The following is a 19548-nucleotide window of genomic DNA, read 5'->3' on the forward strand; positions in this document are numbered from 1 at the left end:
TGGGCCCCTGGGGGCCGTTTTTGTTACAGGGCCGTTTTTGCAGCATAGCTCCAAAATCGGCCCAGTAACAAAACCGGCCGAAAATCGGCCCTGGCAAAGAGCTCGGTGACACCCCCAACCCCCCACGGAAGGGGGCGGGGCAGCCAAGCACTTTGCCAGGGCCGGTTTTGGTTCCCAGTCCGGCCCTGTACGTGTATGAAACTTGTGTAACATTTTGTAATGTTGTTCTTGTTATCAACCTGTCACTTAAGTAACTTGTGTAATCTCGTGCACATATTTAACGTGATGCAACACTTTATATTGTAAAGCTCATTGACGCCTATGGGTAGTATGCCCACTATTTGAAATTGTGTAAATCCATGAAGATGGGGGTGGGTGTAGGAGGTCACTAGGTGCTTCGGAGGGGAGGTATGAATGGTGGGTCAGACGAGGCCATCCTCAACAAGTAGGGCCGGTTTAGAGAGCCGCCTCCGCTCCCCTGCTCCAGGGCACAAATACCTCCTGTGCGTCTGCACACTCCTCTCGAGGGGGCGGGGGCGGAGAGGTAAAGGGGGGCAAGCTCCTATCAGCGGTTAGTTCACAGCACCCCACGGTGCCAGGCCTGCCCAGAATTCCCTGGTGCAAGAGGGAGCGGGCCTCTACAGTGGATAAGGGCCTGTGTGTGCAGATAAGGCCCAGTCTGTGACTGCCACCCTCCAAGGCCACCCACCCTCCGGACTCTCAAGGAAAAGGTAAGGAGTCTCTCAGATCAATGTTTTTATTTTTATTTTATTGCGCCTCTTCCAACCGTATCGCTTCCTAGTCCTGGGGGTCACCAAGGGGCATATTATCAAGCCAGGCGATAAAAACTGCCGCTAAAACGGCGATAATGGGCTTGATAATATGCTCTATGGAATTCCAATTGAAGCCCATGTTAGGTGTGAAGGACATCTAACCTGAGCTTCAATTGGAATTCCATAGAGCATATTATCAAGCCCATTATCACCGTTTTAGCGGCAGTTTTCTGCCGTTAAAGCAGCGATAATTTTATCGCCTGGCTTGATAATATGCCCCCAAATACTTCACTCACAACTGTTGTTTATCCAGAGAGCACTTCTATGACGAACACACGGTGCAAGGCAATTTATTTATTTATATAAAGCTTACTACCCCTGACAAGGCGTTGTGATTCAAATGTTTCAACTCTAAATGCACATAATTTCCAGTGCCTACTGTGCCTTTTATTAAAGTCATTTGACGTCCACTCAGACTACATGCGCACCATATAAAAGAAAATAAACATTTCCTCAGTGTGAACCCTCTGGCCCTCCCCCCCCGTTCCCATCGAGCACTTAAAGACACGCCCAAAGTGCAGGCTTCCCGCACAGAGGCCAAGCAATGAATGAACATTGCTGCCCCTAACGCTTGCTTTCCCCGCGTGTCCACAGCAGTGTGCCGACCTATCGTTGGTTGTGAAGGGCGTGCTGGGTGTAAAGAGAGATGCGCAACATGCCATCAAAAAGCACCGGGTAGATAGACTTCTGGACTGAGAATACCTGTGTAAGAAACACCAATTGATGTTTTTAATATGTTATAAATCGAATGACTTTGTAAAAGGTAAAAAGTTAATGTTTTTTATATATATTTTTTGTATGTTTGTTTGCACCTGTAGGGGACAGTGGTGCAGTAAAGGTTGTGTTTATTTTAAATTAAAATGCCCCTTTTAAAGGATGTTGGTTTGAATGGGGAGTGCTATCTAGAAGGATTTCGGTGAGCGTGGCATCATTGTTTCACATTGTAACTCCTTCTCGGCGGAGGACCATCCTGCACTAGCTCATCTGTGGGTGCATAGCACCCTGAATTCACAGTGCCCATTTCAAACTCGGAAGGATGAACGACAAAGCTGGTCCAGTAAGAATGTACGTCTAAGCTGAATGTTGCACACAGCAGTAACAGGTGCGTTGACATGATGGGCTATGTCGCCGCGCTTTGTATCCTATTAGGTCCATCGCATTGTATTTTTGCACACAAGCCTCGACTCTCTTTTGATATGCAAATCTCCCCACTTTGAACCTCATTTACCACGTAAACGGCCTCTGTTGTTTTGATTGTTCAGCAGTTCAGGAGGTAGGCTGAAGGGGGCTCGAATGTGCAGAGTCAAATAAAAGGTGTTAGTTTGTTTAAGCGGTTTTCCCAAAAATACTACACACAGCAAGAAAAACAAAAATGTTCAGCCATAAAGCAAACGACATTCGCTCAAATCGTTATTAAAAAAAGCATTTGCAATGCAATAGGTCTCACATTTATGCGAGTTTGAGCTATTGACATTGCAAATGACTATGTCTTTTTTTTATGTGATCGTTTTTAAACCATAAATAAAAGCAGAGGCGGCTCGCAGAGGGAGTGGTGCTGGGCGGTGGGGCGGTGCGGGGAAGGGGCAGGGTGGGGTGTAGTGGACTCGGACATACGACGGAACGGAGTAAAGTAAGTAAATATATCAATAAAACTATTTAGCTTACGCTCGCTGCATCGCTGAGTTTGCGATGCAGTGAGCGCAAGGTAAGTAGTTTTAGTTATTTACTTACTTTACTCCCTTCCTTTGTATGTCCGAGTCCACTACCCCCACCCTGCCCCTCCCCCTGCCCCACCTCACTGCCCTGCAGCACTCCCTCTGCGAGCCTCCACTGAATAAAATTTACAATGCCAATAGCTTAAACTCGCATAAATATGAGACCTATTGCATTGCGAATTCTTGTTTAACGTGAACGGTCACTAGGGTAGAAGGTCACCAGGGATTCTTATGCATGTATTAAATGTGGGTGCTTTTCAGAGGGAATTTCACTTGGAGGCAGAACAAGTTTGATACCACACACAGGCACTTGTTTCGAGATCTCCATTAATGGCTTTTTTATTGAGTGTTCCCGAAGATTAAAAACACGCTCATGTATGCAGGCGCTTTCATTTGAACGCAAGGGTAACTCTGACTGACCAACAGCATAGCTCGCATGAGATGATGCACCTAAGATAGGCCTGCCCCTGATTTATGGGTTCTTGGGGAGCCACCTTCCAGAAAAAAAGGTGACCTCAAAAACCTAGAGACAAGCAAAAACAAGACGATTAAAGCTCTCTCCATAATGTAATGTGTTTATGACTGGATGGGTGAGTGAATGAAAAACTGAATGAACAAATGAATAAAATCGAACGTACTCACACAGCGTGCTGTTACCAAGGAAGTGAGTGTGCTCTCAATAGCACTCATTTTAAGCTCTCCCAGCCCAATTAAGCTGAAAAAAATAAAGTAAACACGTGTCTTAAAAGGTACTAAAAGGGAGGATATCGTAATAAAAATATTGAACAGTTACAGAATCATAAACCAACATCCGGTTACGTGCATTGAAATGCAATTATTTAAGACATTTCGCTGGTCTATCATTGCTGTGTTGCAAGGCGTGTAAGAAAGGAGTTTTATATTAGAAATAATCTCTACTGGAGCTAGACACTTTGTGCAATGAAACTTTGTAAATACTGACTTTATTGCCTGGCCTATATATTAAAATAAAAGCAACTCTTCAAAACAGCGCTGCAGCATGGAATGTGATTTTTTTGTATTGCTGCGCCAGTAACCTTTTCAATTAACAGCAAACATTTGCATCTTTAGAGTAATAGCCATTCTCAGAAGCCCATTTTTTCCTGCATTGAATGGGATTTTTGCACAGCAAAAGTTGAAAAATATGAAGGATATGTCTTATGGCCAGTGTACCGCAGAACATTGTGACTGCTAGTAATTTGTTATTAGTATTTTAATGCAAGTTCTTGCAGCTAGGATTTGAATAATACGTCTACCAAAATAATATACTGACTAGTCAAAACGAGTCTGAATTTTTAGAACTATTGCATATGTGTGCAACAATATATGTTTTTGCGCAGAAACAAAACACAACTCACTGGTACTCACTTTCTTCACCTTTTAAAACGTCTGAGAGTGCCTGCTGAGATTTGAGGTTATGGAGCTTCTGTTACCTGCAGGTCCCAGTGGCAGGCGCAGGAGAACAATGAGCTATTTAGCTTATAAAGTTAAGTTCATTATTTGTAACCTTGTAAGTTAGTCTCAAGTCTACAGAGTCCTAAGCCAATAGGTTTTTGTTAAAGTTTTAATAGAGGACATAGCTACACAAGTAGGGAGTCCAAGCACTATTGCAGCAGCACCCATGTACCAACTGCCCTTGAATAGCCAGGTTTTGAGTTGTTTCCTGAAAAGACTAGTGGTGGGAAATAAATTCTACTCTGCCGGTGGAGTTTGCAGAGTTTTGCCCACTCTGCGTTGCGCTTGTAACGTGGAGTTCAGGCAAAACTCCACCAACCGCTGCGTGGCAGAGTTTTTTCTCATATGTGGCTCATCGACATTAAGTTAGTGAGCACAAGGAAGAATTGTCCCCCTAGTGCAATTTTCGGCTGCTAGGACAGCACCCAGTGAGATTTTCTCGAAGCAGGCAGTCATGGGCAGTCGTGACCATTCACAATGAGAAAGCTGCTGCTCGCTGTGAGAAAGATGCCGCTCGAGTAGAAAATCTACTCAAGTGACAGCAAAGAAGCAGTGCTCTCTGGTACACCATGTGGTGCCGTTTGCCCTGATTTTGCAGGGTGGAACAAGCTTCCGGCACAAAAATCACCACAATGTGCTGATTCTGCCCACTTGCGGGACTCCACAGAATCTCGCCGAGTTTTTATAAAACTCCATAGAGTAAATCACTGCAAGTTCCTCCGACCCCTATTTGGTACATGCAGTAGCATCTGTGCTGCAGCATTTTGAATAGTTTGGGCCCAGATAGAGGATATTGCCATAGTCCAGGTGACAGATGATCGTAGCTTGGACAATAGTTCTCCAAGTCTGGTCCTGTAGGGCCCATCAAATCTTTTTTGAACTGCGAGGAAGACAGAAGCAGCAACCGGCGAGTTTGTTTGCAGTTCCATATTCAAATTACAGCCAAGTCAAAACCCAAAGTCTTTTGCAACAGGATTCAGGGAAGGGCATGGGACAAGCTCATCTGGACATCATGCTGGAGACCAGAGAGATGGTTGATTCCACATTACCAAACCTTCCACTTTTGCCCCATTTAGCTGAAGACAATTATTCCCCATTCAATTGGAGACAGCAAGGAGGCAGGTTCTGGGACACTCCGCCAAGTTGTCATATTCAGGAGAAAGTGAAAAGACCAATTAAGTGCCAATTGGCATAAGAAAGTTGTACACAGCTGAAGGATTCAATGAGGTCCATCAAAGAGGGGACATAAATATTTAAAAAGAGCAGGATTCAAGGATGAGTCCTGTGGAATGTAACAGTCAATCATAAAGGTCTTAGAGAAGTGGGCTTTGTTTAGGACCTGGAAACTCCGACCTTCAAGGAAGGATAGGAGCCAGGTCAGGGCCCTATCTCTTATCCCACAGTCCTGTAACCATCTGAGTAAGATGCTCTGAGAGACGGTGTTGAACGTCGCACTAAGGTCTAACAAAATGACTGCTGCAGTTCCACCTCTATCCAATGTTCATCTAATTTCTCCTTCTACTGTCAAGAAGACGATTCTGTACTATCTTGTGTACAGAAGCTAGCCTGGGAGACATGAAGTAGGTGGATAGTTGGAGATTGATGTGCTTGTCCAACAATTTGATAGGGAAGGGCAAAAAGGAGATTATCTACGAAATCTCTGCTTTGGTAGAGTCCAACAACATTTTTTTTAGAAGTGGTAATACTACTGCATGCTTCCATGTTGAGGACACTGTTTTAATCGGGCTAAAAATACTCAGAAAACAAAAATGTAGTTAATGGCAGGACGTACAATTGTGGAGATAATAGTATAGTAACATTCTGGATAGTGTTCTTGGGCAGCAAGTTTCAAACATAATAAACATTGAAACCCAGTACACTAGGGCCCAAGTTAAGAGCAGTATTTCACTGACCCGAGAGTAACTGATACTGTGGGTACCAGTTGCTCCAGGGGCACAAAAAAACCTGGCTCATTGCAAAATGGAACCAAAGGGTTCACTCATGAGGAGGGCATAAGTCACATATCATTACCATTTTTGTGGAATGAAGAACACCAGAATATCGACGGAACACAATATTGGGGACAAAATATAGAACATAAAATATCGACAGGTAAGTAAGTCTGGATTTTCAATAACTAACTCCACATATATGTACATTAGAGATTTATATATCTTCAAAGAATTTCGATGTGGGATTAGGAATAGTGAATCCAATAATTCCCTAAATGCACTTACCTTTCGATATTTTGTCCCTCTATAATCTGTCTGCGATATTCTTATAGCACAATAGTCTGGGGGTCGATATTCAGTAGTCCAATAATCAATTCCATACTGCATCAATCAACATTCATTTCTCTACAGGGTTTTATGTGAACGTAAAAAGGTGCCGGGCCCGATTCACAGAACTAACTTAAGACAAAATCCTAAACTTACTACTTTTGGTATTCACAGAAAACATTTAGTAGTAGTAAAGTTAGGATTTTGTCTTAAACCTGTCTTAAGTCTGTCCTAAGTCTGTCCTAAGTTTGTTTTAAGACTGTCTTAAGTCTGTCGTAAGTCTGTCTAAGTCTGTCTTAAGTCAAATTTAAGACAAAATCCTAACTTTACTACTACTAAATGCCATCTGTGAATACCAAAAGTAGTAAGTTTAGGATTTTGACTTAAGTTATTTCTGTGAATCGGGTCGTTGTTTATTCCAGTGCCTATTTGAATGAGATGCAAATCATTCACTGCAAAATTTTAGTGCCCTTGGCGTATTCATTGATATCTCGCACAAAAATTATTTCCCCAAAGCCTCAATGTTTCAGCTTTTAAGAGAAACTACATAAACTACAAGTGAAACAGAAACAAAATTAATAATTTTCATGTCTGATGAAGTATGGAAATACATCTGATTTATGGGAACGTCAAGGTGAGGCATTCCCATTATGTTGCTATCTCATGCAAACAGAAACTATGTAAGAAGGAAGCAATGCATACGTGTAAGAGAAATTGCTGAGTTATCAGCATGCAGCTTACAAACAGAAGCTACATAAGAAGAAAGTAATGCATACGTGTAGCAGAAATTACTGAGTTAACCGCATGCAGCTGATTACTGCAACTTATTGATGCCTCATTCTCTGCTCACTTTTATTTACACAAGCGTTTTAAGCAGGAAAAACAGGAATCCTTAATGTACTGACCTCTAAAGGTGTTACTCTCGGTTGAACACAAAACGCCTGATTCAAAAACGAATTTGCTTACGGAAATTCTCCTACTTCTAGTCAGTTAGAGGGGGGTTTGTGGGGATTCCAGGGTCGGCCTGTTCCCAAATGCACAAGAGCGCATGGACATTTGTAGGTTTGTGGGTGTCGGTATCAGTAGCGGCTCCGCAGCGCCGTGTCACAGGGCTCAGGCCAATCATAACGCTGCATTGCAGTGTTGTGATTGACTGCGGGGAGCGTGGGGGCCCTGGCACTTCCTGCTTCCTGTTTCTCCAAATAAGGAAGAGGACCCTTTCCACCCTCCTACCCCACTGTGGGTGGGAGGTAACAGCCGCGACTGGTCGATATATTCTTGCAGGTAGGGTTCTGTTCCGGAATAGCTCGCAAATGTAATCAAAAGTGTACATCTCAAGGGGTATGTATGAATAAAGGCAATCAGGAAGAGAAGTATGTCTTGATTGAATCAGTTAATTCAAATCACATAGATCTCTCCTCCACATCTCTTCACAAACAGTGCAGCAATGATATTTAAAAGTAACATATGTGGGCTAGGCGTCTCCTGTCATCTTCTTTAATACTTTATTTCGGTCATAGACCATAGAAGTAGCAAATTAACAATACAATACAAATACATCACATTTTTACAATTATTAAAAACAATTCATTAAAAAATATATTTACAAACTCACATAATCATATCACTGATCTGATAAGTACAGTAAAACCATACAGTACAATATTATAAGATGGATTCTTAATGGCCTGGGGCCGGGGTATTGTCTAGCTGGGGGTGAGTTGGGCATTTGAGGTAGAGAGGGAGAGAATTTTACGCCAAATGTCCAAATACTCTCAAGGTACCTGGAGAGGGAAAAGATAATGACAAGGGATGTATCTGCTCTGCATATTCTCAAGATTACCCTGTACTGGTGAACACCTAAGAGGCGACATAGGGGAACAATCCAATGCTTCCGCTGCTTGCAATAATTATGACAAAAGAGCAATAAGTGATCAACAGTTTCTTCACCCCCACTGCATGCAGGAGAGGTTTTGCTACCCCAATTCTAACTTTCCATTTAGGGGTGATTGTAGCATGGGGAAGTGTACCCAACCTGCACGTTAAGCAAAGTGCTTTTGTAAAAGGGAGGGTCAATCTTGCCCATATAAATCTCAAAGGAGGGAAAAATGGCTTCAACTCTTTAAAGCGTCAGTCATGTGCCCCAGACCTGCCTGATTGGGCAATTTTACCTCCTCATGCTCCCAACAGGCGAGCTTCAACTTTTTATATTGCAGATGGTGTAATTTTGTTTGGATCTGACCAATACTCTTGCAGGCCCATGGAATGAAGGAACTGTTTACATAATCCAGCCACGGAAGCTCCACCCCACTCTGTGACCTCTTCAAAACATCACTGAGACCTACCCTATAGTCTGCCATCTTGGGAGTAGGCCAAACTCACACACAATATAAAATTGGTTTCAGTCGAATTAGGGGGACTATGGACCACATACCTAAGTCTTGTTTAAAGACTAATGGAGAGCTTTGGGGAGTTTAAGCGCCTCTCTCAAGAATGTGTTCTCAGCTCCTTTCCAAGGCATATAGGTTACCATAGCCGCAAAATCCTGCTCCGTATGTTGCAGATGCTATGGCTTGGGCCCTCCAGAATTAAAGAAGGAGAAAATGTGATGGAGGGAGGTCATATTTGTAAATTTTAAGATAGCAGCCGCCCTGTGGTTCAATAAGAGAGTGCTTTTTGAAAGCTGGTTAACCCAGGTGTTGGTGCTAGATAGATGAATGCCAAGATAGTCAAAATCCTGCACTCTGTCAAACTCTTTCATTTCTAAAGCTATAACCCCTCTAAATCCTCTATGGGGTGAATGGCCATAAATTTGGTTTTGCTCACAATAATCAGTAGGCTGTGGTCCAAACAAAATGAGTTAAACTTTTTCAAAAGGGTCTCAAGGCTTTTGGGAGTCTTGGATGCTAATAAGGTTTTACCTTTGAACAATAGAGCTGGCATTTTGATACCTCCAAGTACCAGGGAAACATTGTCACAGGCCAATAGGTAATCAATACAGCCATTAATGGGCAGCAGAAACAGCGTGGGGGCAACCTTGTCTTACCCCCTTTTCGACCCCAAAGAGATCAGTAGTTTTCTCATTGACTCCACAGGGAATTTGTGCAAAATTGTCACAATGGAGCGGGATGATGATGTCAAGAAGAGGACCAGGAAGCCCTACATATAAACAAACCAAAGTTTGTCTCTGGGGACCATATCAAATATCGACTTGAGATCAATGAAAGTGACATAGAGAGTATCCTTGTATAGACCAGCCGCTTTCCACCTTATTAGTTGGAACCTGAAGACCTGGTCAACCGTACTGGTTTTGGTGCGGAATCCGGCCTGGAATGGAGTCAAGATCTTATTTTCATCGATCCAGGAAAGTAGACGGTTGAGTATTAGCTTGCAAAAAAACTTTTGGCTGGAATCAATGAGACTGATTGGCTGGTAGTTTGAGGGGTCTGATTTTGAGCCTTTCTTAAAAATAGGAATGATCTCAGCAACTTTTTATGATTAAGATATATCTGCGCCTACCATAACGGCATAGGCAAAACGAGTAAGGTAAGGTGCCCAAAAGATAGGTTCAGAAATGAAAAGGTCTGCCGTTGTTTGATCTAACCCAGGGCCTTCTCAGGCTTCTATGATATAACGGCTGAGTTGATTTCCACCAGTGTAAATAACCCTTCTACTTTGGAGTGATCAGAATTGTGGAAAGACAAACAGTGTGTTGTAGCCAGCACAGGGACAGACTTACCATAGATCTTAGAGTGGGGGTGAGGCAAGGAGGAAATATATAAGGATTTAAAATGATTCACCCAACCCTGACGAAGAATATGGGATTCAGGCTTCATCCTGATTGTTTTGGCGCTATGTGAAATTACGTGCCAAAAACCGTCCTGGTTCTCTCTGCGCACACCTGTCAATATGTAATTCCAGTTAGCTGTGTCTCAAGTAGATTTTGTGTAGATAGTCAAGGCTAGCAGATTAGATATTTTGTGAGAATCCTCCCTTGAGGGCAATAAGAAGGCGGCTCTTTGCTACTCTGCAGTCCCTATAGTATCATATGGGGTCTGCTGTCGGGGTAGAGTTCTTATAAGAAGGGGATTTGGTAAAGAACTGTCATTTCATTTCCTAAACCATTTAGTATCGACTTTCATGATCTTATCAGATCAATACTCTGGGTCAGCTAATAAGGGCAAGATGGAAGCCACGCCCTGGTATAAATGGGCGCATAAATCCTCGTTGTTCGCTAGACACACCCACCTGACCGTCCTTTGGTTCTTACTAATTGACAGATCCCGGATGGGCAATCTAGGGACCCTATTTGCTCTGACTGCTTTGCCATAAGAAGCAAAGGGAAGTGATCACTCTCAAACCTAGGTAAGTCTTCCATATCAACTATATTTTCTCAAGATCGACATCCACAAGGAAATAATCGATATGACTCTGGTAGGAGTTCCTTTTAAAAGTGAGATGCCTCTCTTCATGAGATTTGGTTCTGTCATTGCAGGCTCTCAGATGGCAACACATACAGAGATCCAAAAACTGCAAAGCTACGTTTGAAAGGGTCTTGTTATAAATTGGGTTTCTGGTTGGCAGAGGTATGCATCCTGTCAAAGCAGGAACTACAGCCCTAGTCAGGGTAACCGAAGTACACACTTAGGGACTCATTTATGGGATTGGCTAGGCCTGGGTGGTGAGCTTCTATCCGTTCTCGGAGTTTGCAGAGTTTTCTGCACTCCACACTCCACGGAGCTCGCAGAGTGCAGGAAACTCCGCTTCACGATTTGCAGCAGAGTTTTTTCCCTGCTTGCGATCGCGAACGGTAAGTTTGAGAGTGCAAGTTGCACCTTGGGTAGAATTTCTTCCCAAGCGGCAGGAAAACCAGCACAAACTGCAGTTCGCACTGCACTCCGCCACTCATGGAACTTCGCTGAATTTTTTGTACCTTCGCGAAGTTCCGCGTAGCAAAACTCTGCGAACTACGCCCATAGTTGATTTTGGCATAGGGCAGTGCAGCAAGGCATCTTGCTGTGCTGCCGTACGTCAAAGTGAAAGGGCAGAAATGCACTGTATTTATGCGATAGAGTGTATTCCTGTCCTTGCTCCCCATGCTGGTGCCATTTCGGCAACCTAGTGCCAACGTAGGCACCCTTGCACCATGGTGCAAGTGTGCCTCCATTGTATGTAGGATTGTTTTGGTGCAGGAAGGGACACCTTCCTGCACAAAAAATCCTAATAGGCATTTTCCTCTTTCTATGAGTGCTGCAGAATCCAGCACACGTCAGAAAGAGGAAAGAAATGAGGCTAGAAAATGCATGTACTACTTTACATGGTGCAAAAGTGACAAAGGAATCTCATAAATAAGCCCCTAACGTTGCCTGTGCTCACCCTCTGGTAGCTTTGCACAGCGCAGTCAGGCTAAACTAAAGAGGCAATGTGTAAAGTATTTGTGCTAACCCATTGGTTTGGGGGTGGTAAAGAGTGGAGAACTTGTTGGTTACTCCATATGCCTTCCACATGGCCTTCATGTACAAGGATGTGAAGTTGGTACTGTGATCAGATACCACCTCCTTGGGGAATCCCATGCTGGTAAAGATCCCCATTATTGCCCCGGCCAGGTCAGTTTCCGTCACCGTCCTCAGAGGGATAGCTTCCGGGTACCGGGCATCATGGTCCACCAAGACCAGGACAAACCTGTTTCCCATGGCTTTCTTGATATCCAGAGGCCCTCACTATGTCTCTGCCCACCCGCTTGAAAGGAGTGTTCATGACAGGGAAAGGTTGGAGGAGGGCTTTGCATATCTCCCCTGTTTTGCCACTTGCTTGCCAGGTAGCATAAGATCTGCAGAATGCATGTGAGTTCTTCATCATTTTACGTCAGTAAAAGTGGGTGACAATCCTGTCAAAGGTCTTGCCCTGCTCCAAATGACATGCCACCAGCACATCTTGGACCAAACCCAGTAGGAAGGTTCTAAAGCGCTGTGGTACCACCAGCACATGGGCTGCCCCAGATTCAGGAACCTTATGCTCACTATACAGGAGATCATTCTCCCAGTAAATCAGGTGAGTTCCGTGGGTGTCACCGGATGCCTGGGCTTTGGCCTGCCTTCAAAGTTCCACAAGAGTAGGACACTCTTTATGCACTGCGCATAATTACTTCCTGCTGCCAAAGGGTCAGCTAAGGCAGGTTCCCCTGTTCAGACACATCTTTCCCTGTAGATTCTGGGGCGTCCTGCTCAGGGTCAGCATCCTCCAGGACTGTGGGATCTTCAGGTGCAGGTTTCCTGTGCCCCTTGCCCTTCCTCTTCTTGGCAGGGACCCAAGCCCCTCTTTCAGGCTCCAGGTCCTTCTGACCACCCTCACGTACTGCCATAGACCGTGTGGTCAGGCACACCCAGTCAGGTAATCCCAATATCTTCAAGTGTGGTATGCTCCAGGTCGTTGCCCAGTAGACAATCCACAGGCATGGATGGACTGAACAGCTACCCTCAAGGAACCTGAGACCCGCTTCCATTCAAAGAGAATCTTAGTCACCAAACATTAGTGCTCATTTCTGTCAACAGCATCTACTTGGTGGATCACCTTAGGGACTACCTGATCTGAAGACACAAAATGACACCAGATGGTTGTCATGCTGGCTCCTGTGTCTGTCTGAGCCTTTACCCTCTTCTCATTGACAGACACCCACTGCCTATACTTCATAGTGTTGTCTGGACCATCTCGCTGACACCAAAGTACACTAGGGTCCTCTCAGCTAGTCCCCCACCCCTAACTTGGACCAACTCCTCCCCAAGCACTTCACTCGCAATCGCCAGAGATTGCCCACCGGTAGGGAGCTGTGCCTGCTTGGGCCATTTGAGATCCCTTTTGAAGTACCATTCCTTATTTTATTTATATTCCCCCCTCCTTCTTGTATTGGGGACCCCGCCCACACTTGGCGGGATCTCATTTTAGCCTTTGCAGTATGGAGACTTCAAAGAAAGGTCTTTGTACACAAGACCCTTCCCTTCCTGGCCCTGGCTCCAGACACACTACAGGTTATGCAGCTCTTTGTTTAGGGGCAGGCACAAACTTATTCTGGTGCAAGTGTCAGCTCCTCCCTCTCATGTTTCCTCAGGAAGACCCAACATCCTGGTGATGGACCATCAGGATATGCAGGGTATACCTCAGCTCCCTTTGAGTGTGACTATCTAGAGAGAATTCACAAAACTAAGCTGTCATCCAACCCAGATGTGTATTATAGGGACCGACAGAGGCACATAAGGGCTAAAGTAAGAAAATGCCAACTTTCTAAAAGTGGCATTTTTAGACCTACAATTCAAAAACCAACTTTACTAAAAGATGGGTTTTTAAAATGTGAGTCCATAGACCCATCAAACTCCAATTTTCTATCTGCTCCCAATTGGAAATTGCACGTATAAAGTGTTAAAAGGCAGCTCCAATGCTAACTTATGGGAGAGATAGGCCTTGCTGTAGTGAAAAACAAATTTAGCAGTTTTCTCCTACTAGGATATATAAACTCAACAACACATGTCCTACCTTTTAAATACACTGCACATGGCCTACCTGAGGGGTGCCTTACATGTAATAAAAGGGAAAGTTTGGGCCTGGCAAGTAGGTGAACTTACCAGGTCGACATGGCAGTTTAAATCCACACACACAGGCTCTGCAGTGGCAGGCTGTCACATTAAGTCACACACCAGCACTCCTTTTGCTCTGCTTGCCGACGACTATTGACCCAATCTCTCTGGAAGCTGACAGAAAGTCAGATGTAAGTAAAACTCTGTCTATCTGGAAGACCCCAGGGGGAAAAGGGGATGGGATGAGAAAGAATGAAAGAAACAAGACAAGCTTGATGTCCTGGTCCTAGCAAACCCCGGGAACAGCGTTTCTGGAGATTTCTGCATTGGACTGGACTTTACAATTCCGGGTCTTCAACATATATATATAGTGGAAATGTTTTAGCAGGGTGATGCTTGATATTAGACTAAAAAAGAAGAAATAAATAACTAAAACCACTCAAGGAATTACTCTTAAGTTCACATTATTGCATTTCTGGATTTTGGAAATGTCTTTACCTAAAATACAGCACTATGCTTCTTTATAAATGAGATTCTCTCTTATTTCAAGCTTCTTATTCTTTAAGTGTTGAGTCTTTTCTATAATACACAAACATTCATAAATTTATCATTAATTCCTTCATACAGTCCAATTAGATTCAGCTCTAATTGTATTACCCAATTATATGTACCTTAGCATTTCCACTTGGAAACTCATATGCATAATTCACACAAAATGCCTGTTTTCAAATAATAAAACAAACAAGTAAATATTTGAAGATATCAAATGAGTTCTTTTCTTTGGTGTCCTTAATTTAAAAAGAGTTCACATGAGTTTTTGTTGTCTGAGTAAAATGTAATCACGATTTAATGATCACCGTTAAATTCTTAACTTGTGATAAGAACGAGTTGTGCCTTAGGAACAAATGCACACATCTGATTTTGCGTATGCTGCAGTCATTAGCTATAGTTTTGACTCACCAATTGCTTCCTGATCACTCTGTTACCTCTGTTAGAAAGTTGTCCGTGTCAGTCTTATTGTTGTTTTTTGATCTTTTCTCTCTTTCTTTTTTGACAGGAGTTCGGAGGTGAAACTTTGATGAGTCAGAAGTGGGAGGAGTCGCGATCATGGATGGGAAGTCAGGAGCAGCCTGCAGGAGATGAAGCCGGGTGACAGGATGTTGGGACAACGCCGGCCGTAGAGAAGCAGGAGTCAGGTAAGCGCTGAACCTCAACGAGACTAAGCAACAATTGAAACTGCGAGCGGTTTAAATACTCTTGGCCGCTCGCGTAAGCCATTGCATCTCGTGTTTCACATTTTGGAAGTTTACACGTGTATGCTGCTACCGGCAAACTCGTGTCTTGCACGTTATTATTATTATTGAGTCTTGTATAGCGCGTGGTTACCCTTGGGCATCCCAGCGCTCGTCCAGAGTACACACCAAACCAGCAGAGCACTAAGCAGGGAACAGATGAGTCTTTAAAAGTTTGCGAAATCGCAAGGTGCCAGTTTCGGAGCGAAGGGCATGCGGAAGGGAGTTCCATAATGCTGCCACGTTGACGGAAAATCTTCTACCGCCGGTCCTGGCTTTTTTTACTTTCGCGACTTGCAAGAGATGTTGGTGGTCTGAGCGGAGGGCGCGAGAGGCCTTATAAGGTTGGACCATACTCCGCAGGATAGGGGGCCCTTCTCCCTGCAAGATTTTGTGAGCCATGCAGAGTGCTTTAAACTTCACCCTCTCTCTCACAGGGAGCCAGTGGAGCGCCTTCAACGCAGGTCGGGCTGACTGCCGCCTGGGAAGGTCCGTCAAAAGCCTGGCGGCAGCATTTTGCACTTGTTGCAATTTGTTTAGAGTTGATTCTGGAGCCCCCAGAAACAGCGCATTGCTGTAGTCCAGCCGTGAAATAATGAGACCCTGGATTAGTAACCTCCCAGTGGCCATCGGGAGGAGGGGTAGGATCTTCCGGGCTGACCGGAGCAGGCCGAAACACACGCCTGCGGTCTTTTTTGCGTGTGTCTTAAAGGATAGGTCCTGCTCCAGCCAAACCCCCAAGCTCTTAATCTCCTGTTTTGGGGTAGGTGGCGCTCCCAGACAGCTAGGCCAGCTACTAGGGGACAAGGAGGGAGGGGAGTTCCCCAGCATCATCAGTTCGGTTTTTGAACCGTTAATTTTAAGTGATGAGTTGCACATCCAGGTGAAGACCCTGGCTAAACATGTGTGCAACAGGTCGAGTTGGTTCGCCGGCTGGGGAAGCCCAACCACCAACTGGGTATCATCCGCATAGCTGATGATCTTGATACCCAGTGGCAGTACCACACTCTCCAGTGGGGCCATGTAGATATTAAATAGTGTGGGGCTCAACGATGAGCCCTATGGCACACCACACTGGAGGGGAACCGATGTTGACTTCTCGTGGCCTTCCCAGACCTCAAACGTCCGATCTTCTAAGAAGGACCCGAACCATTTCAGGGCCAACACGGAGACCCCCACCCCCGACAGCCGCTGGAGTAACACCTGATGGTCTACGGTGTCAAATGCCGCACTAAGGTCCAGGAGGATCACTGCCACCGATCCCCCTGAATCCAAAATGCTCCTGGCATTCTCCACGACTGCCAGCAGGGCAGTGTCCGTCCCCTGGCCAGGGCGAAATCCCGTTTGGGAGTCACCCAAGAGAGAGTTGGATTCCAGAAAACCAGAAAGGCGCCTATTCACAAGTTTCTCCACCACCTTGCTAAGGCCGGGAAGCAGGGAGATAGGCCTAAAATTAGCAAGGTCAGCGGGGTCCAGGCTGGGCTTCTTCAGGAGGACCGTAACTACCGCTCCTTTCCAGCTGGGAGGCACAACTCCTTGGGTGAAGGATAGGTTCAAAAGGTCTGTCACTGGGCCGCCGATGGTAGAAGCTACCTGCTTCAGATATTTCATCGGTACCGGATCTCTCGGAGACCCACTCTTCAGGGTCACCAAGACCCCAAGAGCCTCGTCCACAGTGACTGGGCCAAAGGAGTCCAGCTCTGCTGTCCTCACCCCAGGCTGAGACCCAGGGTTGCATTCGGAGGATTGCTCCTGCGCTAACCGAGGGTGGGACGCCAAGATGTTTTCTATCTTAGATTTAAAGAAAGTGGCTAAATTTTAGCATTTTTCACGCGGGTTGTCATGAGTGACCGGAGGTCCGGGGGTTTGCAGAAGTTCTCTGATGACCTTAAACGACTCTTTCGAGGAATTAGAAGAGAGTCCTATTCTCTCCTGAAAGAACTTGAATTTCGCTGCCCGGATGGCGGATTTGTAGATGTTAAGTGCTGCCCGGTATTCTCTCCGGCTCACTTCGCCCCAGTCCCTCCTCCAGATCCGCCCCTGCCTCTTGCAACCCTTCCTCAAAGCTCTGAGCTCTGGCGTGTACCAGGGAGCTGAGCCCACTCTCTTACCCCTGGTGAGTAGTCTTTTCTTAGGGAGGATAGCATCGAGCGAGTTGGTCAACCAGGTGTTTAAGTTCGCATCAGCGACTAGCGGGTCAGGCCCGGGGGGGGGGGACGTGTCGCCTCCAAGTGTACTGCCCAGGTATCCACTGGGAGCCTAGACCAGGCTCTTTCCACCGTGTATACTCTAGGTGTAGGTACCACTGGGACATCAAACTGCCACAGGCCCGGAACTATAAAATGATCTGTCCAGGGCAGAACCAGCGCGGGCAGTACTTTAAGGCGTTCCGAGTTCGAAAAAATGGGGTCGAGCAAGTGTCCCTTCCCGTGCGTTGCACCTGAATTGACCAGGTTAATCTCGAATGCTTTCAGATCACCCTGAAGATCTACTGCCAGAGAGTCAGAGGGGTCATCAAAATGGATGTTAAAGTCACCTAGTGCCACAAAGTTGAATGTGGAAGAGGCAAGAAGCGCGACCGTTTCAAGAAAAGAGTTGAGGAAGTTGCCCATGGTCCCAGGTGGGCGATAGACAAGGAGGCCTGCCAAGGAAGCGGTATGTGACAACCGTAGAGAGAATTGACAGCTCTCACAGTCGCTCATCCCTCCATCCTGGACCTTACAGGTTAACGTATCCCTGTAAAGGATGGCAATTCCACCTCCCCGCCCTACTGGTCTATCTAGGTGAGATATAAGAAAGCCTGGTGGAAGTGCTCTGACCATATCCGGGCCGGAGCTGGAAGAGATCCAGGTTTCTGTTAAGAACAAGACGTCCAACTTGTGGTCGAGAATGAGGGAGTTAATTTCTGTCGCATGACTAGGGAGGGATCGACAGTTCAACAGGGCCATTGACAACAAACAATTGTCTTTGGCCGTTACCAGACCCGTATTACAAGCCCCGCAGGGCAGGAACGGCTGCCCTCCCTCGTGAACATACCTACATGCGGCGAGTTTCGGTGGCCGCCAAAGCATGAGCTCATCCCTCGTATACTTGATGAAAGCCGGAGATGGCATCCGTGAGTCGGGCAGGGGGACCGGCCCTATGCCCGTCTGGGCCCGGACGGGCACAGACGGGCTGAACTCTGGCGTAACTCCGGCGTCAGTCCGGCGTGACCGCTGCGCGTGACCGCTGCGCGTCAGCATGGCTACCTATAAGCACGCCTAGCGAAATAGAAAGGGGACTAGAGCTCGCGAAGGATCACCCACACCCAATATGGCCGCCACGAGTCGGGGGCAAAGGACCCGCAAAGTGCGGTGTTTTTCAGGCAATTATAGTGCAGGTTAGATGTCAGCAGTGCGAGTATGTGAGTATGCGAGGCCAGGCTTAAAAACAGGGGATAAGTGTCCAAACACAAACTAAAGTAAAAGACAAAAACGGGTCATTAAAAACACAGAGCTTCCACAGACAAGCGCTGCAAGTATGGCTGCAAGTATGGCGTTGTTAAATGTTGTTCCATGTGCCTTTGAAGTCAATGTCAAGTCTTTTTGCTTACTCACGTTACCAATCCAGACACAGTGTTAAACATTGGACAAATAAACATTGAACTTGTGCATGCTTCGGTTTTAACCATACTTACTACCAACTAGCTATTATGATATGTATTCAATATGGTCATCAAGAAATCGGGATTTACATTATGTTCTGAGAGGAACACACATGAGTGAATATATTCGTACCCATAACACAGGCCTAGGACAGGTATGAAATGCTACTCATGTAGGTGGGACTGTAGAAAATAGAAACCTTCTCAGGGGTCTCACTGATACACCTGGTTCTCTTAAACCAACAAAGAAGAGATTGGCACAGAAGCTGTAATATAAAAGATATCTTTAATATCCTCAGATGAGGGAGACTACGTCACACAGTACCCTTAGGAACTGTAGGAGGCATTCTAAGGAGTACAGAAAACAGGGACCTTATATATGCTTAGGTTACCTTAGTCAGCATAAAACCAAGGGGAGTTCCTGGCATGTACCAGCATGCAAAATGACTAATATGGGTATACAAGATTTGCTTGCTCAACAAAGTGTGAGGAGAGTCCAAACTGAGCACATTAGTAAGAATAGCCTGACAGTTCTATACTAGGAACAGGTGCATTCTACTAGCTAGGCCCCTCTGAGCATGTGCAAGGCTCTGGAAGAGGGAACAGCACATGGCGAGCACATGGCTAACTAAAATGTCTGCCAAGTACAAAATGGCTTTCAGCTCATGCTAACAGATCCCTGCAATCTTTAACAGATGGTCCTTTTAGCATGAGCTAAAGACATTCCTATGATCCAGTAGGAACA

General features: G+C 45.4%; 1 long non-coding RNA gene across 1 annotated transcript in view; it reads left to right on the forward strand.

Moving 5' to 3' along the window:
* Positions 1 to 628: 628 nt before the first annotated feature.
* Positions 629 to 19548, forward strand: part of LOC146822918 (uncharacterized) — a 60238-nt gene continuing 41318 nt past the window's right edge. The window contains exons 1-2 of the long non-coding RNA XR_014961854.1: positions 629 to 731; positions 14926 to 15064. This is a non-coding gene — a long non-coding RNA (uncharacterized LOC146822918). The remainder of the gene's footprint in view (positions 732 to 14925; positions 15065 to 19548) is intronic.

Source organism: Triturus cristatus, chromosome 5_2 (assembly GCF_964204655.1).
Source record: "Triturus cristatus chromosome 5_2, aTriCri1.1, whole genome shotgun sequence".
NCBI classification, from domain to species: Eukaryota; Metazoa; Chordata; class Amphibia; order Caudata; family Salamandridae; genus Triturus; species Triturus cristatus.